We start from the raw sequence: 8,277 nt of genomic DNA on the forward strand, positions 1-8,277 counted from the left end.
CCGTCCCCTCGTACCGTTACGTCCGTTATTATGTCAGCGCAGTGGAAGCTTCCCGGTTCCCAAGTTCGTCAGCGCGTGGGTTTAAACTCCCGTAACCCCAGTACCCGCATCTTACACTATCCCCCGATCAAACTCCCGTTTCCGGGAGCCGTGCGGTCCGTAAGCCGCAATTGCCTCACCTCCTACCTCCAGGAATTTGAAATTGCAGAGCTGTTTCCAAGCACACCTGGAGAAATCACCGACTCACCACCAGGAGAGAAAACGAATGAAAGAATAGTACTCACCGATTCTAGGACTTTCAATCTGCAGTGATGTTCCAAAGCACACCTAGACGGTTCCCTTGTCTAACAATAGGAGGCTACAAACCTATGCCTCACCGCCTCCAGGAATTTTAAATTGCAGGGATGTTTTAACGCACACCTGGAGAATTCATCCACTCTAGGACTTTCAAATTGCAAGGCTGTTTTAACGCACACCTAGAGGATTCACTTTTATAAACTTAAGAGACCAAAAACAAATAACTCACCGTACCCAGGACTTTTGAAATTGCAGAGATCTTCCCACGCACACCTGGGGAACTTACTCTTCTTACTACAGAAACAACAAATAAAAAGAACTCACCGTGTCCAATCCCTCCGGCTTATCCGGGATGCCCAACACACCTAAAGGGCTTACACTTAGATCAAGCGATTCTCTGTCGACTACGCACGTCTGCAATTTAGGTTGGCGAAGGTATTCGAGACGACGGAACAACTACTAATTTAGAGTGGTCAATACCTACTGGAGACCTTTATACAAAAGGCGTCCCCGTACCCAGTTCAGAATGGCCGGCCGCCCGGCGGCTCTCAACCCCTGCCAACAAGCGTGTCTCCGTTCCCTCCGCACGTCGGGGTCACCATCTGTTAAGACGGTTCAAACCGTCCCCGTGTTCGTTTTCGGAGGAATGAGACACCAGGTCAGATTCTAAGAAACAGACTGTTTTATTCGAGAGAGAATCGGTTACAGCTAGACATTTGTCCAGCTGGAGAAGGCGTTCTGACCCCTTTGTTCTAAGTTGTTTATTCTTATACCCCCTTTATCCCTGCACCGTTCCCTTATTTGGTAATGAACGGTTTTTACAGTTTGTCATTGGCCCCAGTCTCTTATCAGTGTTTGACCATGCCGTATTTGGCTATCAGCTAGCTCAACTTGTTATATGCCAGATGGCCCCCTTTGTTCTTTTTTCTCAAGTTTTACTGCTTCTTCAGTACTTTTCCACTGGTTCAGTTATCTCTCTCAGACCTCGTGTCTGTTACCCCCTCTGGGGCCTCCTGGGCACTTCAGCCTGAGAGCTACTTCTAGCTAACATTTTAGTGTTACATTTGTTTGGGTGTTAATCCTACCTAACATTCAAGTGTTAGTGCTTTTATCTAACATTTGTGTTAGTGTTACTTTCATCTTACATTTGCCTGAGTGTTAATCCTACCTAAGGCTACCTAACAGCTGGAAGGTTCATTTTTAGACGTTTCATCACCATACTAGGTAACATCTTCAGTGAGACTCTGGACGAAGCACTGCTGATGATTCCTGCTTTCTATTATATTTTTGGATTTCTTTGGGATGGTGATGTCATTTCCTACAGTGATGCATGAACATCAACTAGCCACAAAACAACATGACCCTCTGTCACTAGTATCCTTACATACAGATGAGGAAGGACACCACTTTGGGGCAACACATCCATCCTAGGACAAGCCAAACAGTGACATGCATGAGAATTCCTAGAAACATGGCATTCCAATCAGAACTCTACCAACAAACACGTTGACTTGGACCCCACTTAGCACCCCGAGAAAAAGAACAGGAAATGACATCACCATAGGAAATGACACAGAAATGGCATCACCAACCCAAAGAAACCCAAACATATAAATAGAAAGCAGGAATCATCAGCAGTGCTTTGTTCAGAGGCTCACTGAAGATGTTACCTAGTATGGTGACAAAATGTCTGCAAATGAACCTTCCAGCTCAGCGAGCAAACCTACATCCAAGAGCCAAAGGGATTTGCTGTTATGTACAATTTGCCAGCTTTCCAAAACTATGATGTACATAATTAGTATCCAATTCACTGAAATTCATACACCACATTACTCATTTGTGCGAATAAGCAGAATGTCTTTTAGTACTGCGAAAATCCACCATCACTATTTAATATAAATGTTGGCATTCCTACACTTCGGCAGAGTCTAAATTGGCATTATCAGCAACTAACTAACTGAGTTTCTAAGAGTTATACTGGAATTCAAATATTAACTCAGTTTCTCACAGAGATGTAAAGCATGGAAACAGACCCTTCAGTCCAACTTGTCCATGCTGACCAGCTATCCCAACCCAATCTAGTCCCAACTGCCAGCACCCGGCCCATATCCCTCCAAACACTTCCTATTCACATACCCATCCAGATGCCTTTTAAATGTTGCAATTGTACTAGCCTCCGCCACTTCCTCTGGCAGCTCATTCCATACACATACCACCCTCTGTGTGAAAAAGTTGCCCTTAGGTCTCTCTTATATCTTTCCCCTCTCACCCTAAACCTATGCCCTCTAGTTCTAGACTCCCCCACCCCACGGAAAAGACCTTGTTTAGTTACCCTATCCAAACCCCTCATGATTTTATAAACCTCTATAAGTTCATCCCTCAACCTCCGACGCTGGAGAGAAAACAGCACCAGCCTATTCAACCCGCCCTATAGCTCAAATCCTCCAACCTTGGCAACATTCTTGTAAATCTTTCCTGAACCCTTTCAAGTTTCACAACGTCTTTCCGAAAGGATGGAGACCAGAATTGCGTTCAATATTCCAATAGTGGCCTAACCAATGTCCTGTACAGCCGCAACATGACCTCCCAACTCCTGCACTCAATACTCTGACCAGTAAAGGAAAGCGTACCAAACACCTTCTTCACTATCCTATCTACCTGCGACTCCACTTTCAAGGAGCAATTGTGGAGGATTAAAGGGCCAGAATAAATTAAAGATGACTAGGGGTGAGATCATGTGGGAATTTGAAAAGAAGGATCAGAATTTTAGAACTGAAATAGAGTTCAATTAGGAGCCAACATGGGTCAACAAACATGGTGTGATATGTGAAAGGAGCTTAGCGAAAGCAGGCTTTTGGATGTCTTCAGGTTGACAAAATTTAGTATGTGGTTGGTTAGGAGTGCATTGAATAGTCAGGATTGGAGATAACAAAGGCATGGATGAAGGTTTCAGCAGGAGATGAACTGTGGCAATAGACAAAGCATGTGGTGGGAACCAAATATCAAATCATGACTTTAGTCTTCCTATTATTAGTACTAAGATTTCTGGTCATTCAATACTGGATGTCAGACAAGCAGATTGACAAATTTTGAGATAGTAGGGAAATTAAGAGGGGTGGCAGTAAAGCTCATCCGTGTACAAGTGGAAAGTAACACTGTTTTGGACTGATGTCACCAAGGGACAATTTTCAGTTGAGAGATAGGATACACAAAACCACCAAAATATTATTGGCAGTATACCTCTGCCTGAGAAGGTGGAGGTGAGGTCATTGAATATTTTTAAGGTACAGGCAGATAGATTCTTGGCAAATTTATCAGAGGTTTGTGGGAATGTGGAAGTCAGAACAAAAACTGTTTAGCTACAATCTTAGTGCATGGCAGGGCAGGCTTAAACAGCAAAATAACCTTCTTCTACTCCTAATTTGTACACATGTAACCAAGGTGATACATTGCCCCCAATGATTGTTTCTAAAAATCTGCTTTGCCTTCTAAAATTTTGTTTTGTCTTTAAGTAACACTTTCAAACAACATGCTGAATTATAGTTTCCTTTTCAGAACACACAGATATAATGTAGACCGCCCTCAGGGCATGAGAAGACAAGAGTAAACAACAGCAGCCTTCCCACAAACCAAAGTCAAAAATATGGCTTTAACAAGCCCCTAGAGAACAACAGCTGACAACAGGCAGCAACAATTCACCTGGAAGGACAGAAGTGCTCCAAAAGGATGATAAAAGAGAAAAAGCCTTGCAATGGAGCAGAAAAGAAAAGCAACAATTTGGATATATATGAACTGTGCTATATCTAATCTTCAGGACAAGAGATATAAGGTTCTATGTGTATTCTTTATCCCTCTCAATACAGCTTGGATTCAATAAGGGTATTCAACACAGTGAGATCAAAGTAGATGAAGGCATAGCCACCAGTAAAGGTACAGAAAACATAGGTGGAAGATTGGCAAGATAATAAAGGTCTGATGGAATTTAACTGCAAAAATGACAAATGGGGAACCATGATGTGGAGGTGTCAATGTTGGACTGGAATAGACAAAGTTGATAATTACACCCCACCAGGTTACAGACCTACAGGTTTATTTGAAAATACAAGCTTTTAGAGTGCTGCTCCTGCATCAGCCAGATAATTATCAAAGAGAATGGTTGCAATAGCCAACTGGGACTTGAAGTGGGGTACAATAAAATATGGTAGCTGAATGTTAAACTGAAATGTATGGTGGATATTCCACAAAGGCAAAGAATCAGCAGTAAGCTGGTGAATGGCATGTGCATTGAAGCAATAGCAGTCTTTAAACAGGTGAGTGAAAGCGCGAGAATTTACTGTGTGAAAGAAACATATAATAGGCATAGGATCACAAGATGTAGCAGCAGAGGTATGATCATAAGACATAAGAGCAGAATTAGGCCATTAAGCTAATGGAGTCTGCGCTATCATTTGATCGTGGCTGATACATTTCTCCCTGTAACCCTTGATCCTTTGATCAATCAAGAACCAATCTAACTCTGTCTTAAAGACATTCAATGACTTGACCTCCACAGCCCTCTGCAGCAATTACTTCCACAGATTAACCACTATCTGGCTGAAGAGATTCCTCCTCATTTCAGTTCTAAAGAGTTATTCCTTCACTCTGAGGCCGAACCTTCAGGTCCTGTCTCTCATGCTAGTGGAGATATGCTTTAAGTTTCATCCTTTTAAAGTCCATCAAGTACAAACTCAGAATGCTCAACTGTTCCTCCTAAGTCAAGCCTTTACTCCCCAGGCTCATTCTTGTAAACCTCCCCTCCACCTCTTCCTTAGATCTGAGGCCCAAAACCGTTCACAATATTTCAAAAGCAATCTGACAAGAGACTTACATAACCTCAGCCTGCTCTTGTATTGTAGCCTTCTTGAAATACATGCTAACATTGCATTTGCATTTCCAACTGCCAATTGAACCTACATGTTAACCTTAAAAGAATCCTGAACTCGGACTTCCAAGGCCCTTACTGCTTCAGATTTCTGAAGCCTTATAGTCTATGCGTCTATTCTTTCTATCATTTACATTTCCCATGTAGTATTCCATCTACCCACTCTCCTAGCCTGTCCATGTCGTTCTGCAGCTTCCCTGCTTCAACACCACCTGTCCCTCCGCCCATCCTTGTATAATTTGCAAACTTAGCAAAAGTGCCCTCGGTTCCTTCCTCCAGATCATTAATTGAAAATGTGAGTAGTTATGGTCCCAACACAGACCCCTGTGGAATTCTACTCGTCACCAGCTGCCATTTTGAAAAAGACCCATTTATCCCTACTCTCTACGTTCTGCCAGTTAGCCAATCCTCTATTTATATCAGTATCTTACCTCTAACACCATGGCACCTTGTTATTTAGCAGCCTCCCATGCAGCCCTTATCAAAGGCCTGCTGGAAATCCAAATAGATCATTGTCCTTTGTCTAACTTGCTCATTACCTCCTCAAAGAATTCTTACAGATTTGTCAGGTATAACCTCTCCTTGATGAAGCTGAGCTGACTCCGCCTTATTTTACTATGCATTTCCAAGTATTCTGCAATGTCACCCTTAATAATGACCACAATCAGCAAAACCAGATTTTACCATCCTGCCTTCTGCCTCACTCCCTTTTTAAACAGAGGCGTCACATCAGCCATTTCTCAGTCCTCTGGGACCCTTCCTAACTCCAGTGATTCCTGAGAATGCTTCCACATTCTCCTCAGCTATCCCCTTCAGAACTCTGGGGCATAGCCCATGTGGTCCAAGTGATTTGTCCACCTTCAGACCTTTCAGCTTCCCTAGCACCTTCCCTAGTGATGGCTACTACACTCACCTCTGCTCCCTGCTATTCCCCCCTTCCACCCCAACTCTCTTGAAGTTGTGGTACACTGCTGTAATCTTCCATTGTGAAGACTGATGCAAAGTATCCATTTTGTTCCTCCGCCATTTCTTTTGTTCCTTATTACTATTTCTCTTGCCTGATATCCAGTGGTTCAATGTCCATTCTTCCTTTTCTCTTACCTTTTATATATCCAAGAAAAATTTGCAACCTTCTTCTGTATCACTAGCTATCTCATTCTTATATTTCATCTTCTCCTCCGTTACTGCTTTTTTTAAGTTATCCTCTGCTGGTTTTTTTTAAACACTTCCTAATCCTCTGGCTTTCCATTGATCTTCAACAGATTGTTTGCTTTCGCTTTCATACTGTCCCTAACTTTCCTTTGTCAGCCATGGTTGCCTCATCCTCCCACTCGTGTTTTTTTTCCTTCCTTGGGATGAATTTCTGCTGAGCCACCTGAATTTTATCCTCAGAAACTCTTGCCATTGTTGCTCCACCATCTTCCCTGCTAGGCTTCCCTTCCAATTAACTTTGGCCAGCTCCCTCATGTCTTTATAGTCATCTTTCCTAAATTGTAATACCATTACAAACTGATTTCAGCTTCTCCCTTTCAAACTTCAGGGTGAATTCTATCATATTGTGGTCACTGACCCATAGGAGCTCCTTCACTTGAAGCTCCCTAATCAAGTCTGCCTCAATATACATCAACAGAGGCAGAATTGCCTGTTCCCGAGTGGGCTCTATGACAAGCTGCTCCAAAAATCCTTCCTGTAGATAGTCCACAAATTCTTATTCTTGAGACCCTCTCCCAATCTGATTTTCCACGTTCACCTGCATATTGAAGTCCTCCATGATTATTGTATTTATTACCTTTCTTACATTTTTTTAATCTCCCAATCTATTTTCTTTCCAACATCCTGATTACTGCAAGGCACAGCCTCCATCAGTCTTTTTTCCCTTTACTGTTTCTCAACTCTCTCCATATGGATTATATGTCTTCTGACTATCAATTTCATTTCATTCGTTACTAACAAGGCAACACCATCCCTCTATTCACCTGCTGATCCTTTAGATGTGTATCCTTGGATATTTAATTCCGAGCCCTGATCCTATTGCAGCCATGTTCCTGAGGGGAGGTAATGGCCTGATGGTATTATCACTGGACTGTTAATCCAGAAACCTGGATAATGTCTGGGGACCAGGGTTCAGATCCTGCCATGGCAGATGGTGGAATTTGAGTTTAATTTTATTTAAATCTGGAATTAAGAGTCTAATGATGACCATAAATCCATTGTTGGAAAAACCCATCTGGTTTATTAACATCCTTTAGAAAAGGAAACTAACATCCTTAGCCAGTCCGATCTACATGTGACTCCAAACCCACAGCAATGTGGTTAACTCTTAACTGCCCTCAGGGCAATTAGGGATTGACAACGAATGCCATTTATCTAGTGACGCCCTTATCCCATGAATGAAGAAAGAAAAAGAATGCACAGCCATCAATATGCATATCCATCAATATGACTCTGTGTTACAAGCTCAATTACCTGGTTTCATATACTGCGCGTATTTAAGTGCAACACCGAGTCCTGCATTTACTGCCCTCCTTATCTTGGCGAAAGTGAGTACTTATCTGCTGTGCTTGAGATTAGATTCCAGACCCCTCTATACTCACTAAGGTTTTACTACTCTTCACTTACCTATCGAAGCGTTTGCAATCTGTTTCTATGTTCACTGCAAACTTACCCTTATACTTTCCTTTCTTAATCAATCCTGTTGTCCTCCTTTGCTGAGATCTAAATTGCTGGCAGTCCTCAGGTTTTTTTTTGCCAAGTCGTATTTCACTTCTTTGGATCTAATACGATCCCTATTTTCCCTTGTTAGCCAGTCAGGCCATATTTCCCCATTTTGTTTTCACCCTAGTTTAAGTTGTCAAATGCTAGAATGAATGCCTGTCATCCCTTTCCCCGAGCAGCCACCCCAATCTATCCGTGTACTGTAGAATGATTTGTAACAGTCGAGTAGATCAGGGATTTCATTTAATTTCAATTATGGTAAAGCATATCTCTGAAAGGGTTGTGAGTGAATCTGTGGAATTCATGACCCCCAAATATACTGAACGTCAGGTCGAATGAATTTA

Source organism: Hemiscyllium ocellatum, chromosome 17 (assembly GCF_020745735.1).
Source record: "Hemiscyllium ocellatum isolate sHemOce1 chromosome 17, sHemOce1.pat.X.cur, whole genome shotgun sequence".
In the NCBI taxonomy this organism is placed as follows: Eukaryota; Metazoa; Chordata; class Chondrichthyes; order Orectolobiformes; family Hemiscylliidae; genus Hemiscyllium; species Hemiscyllium ocellatum.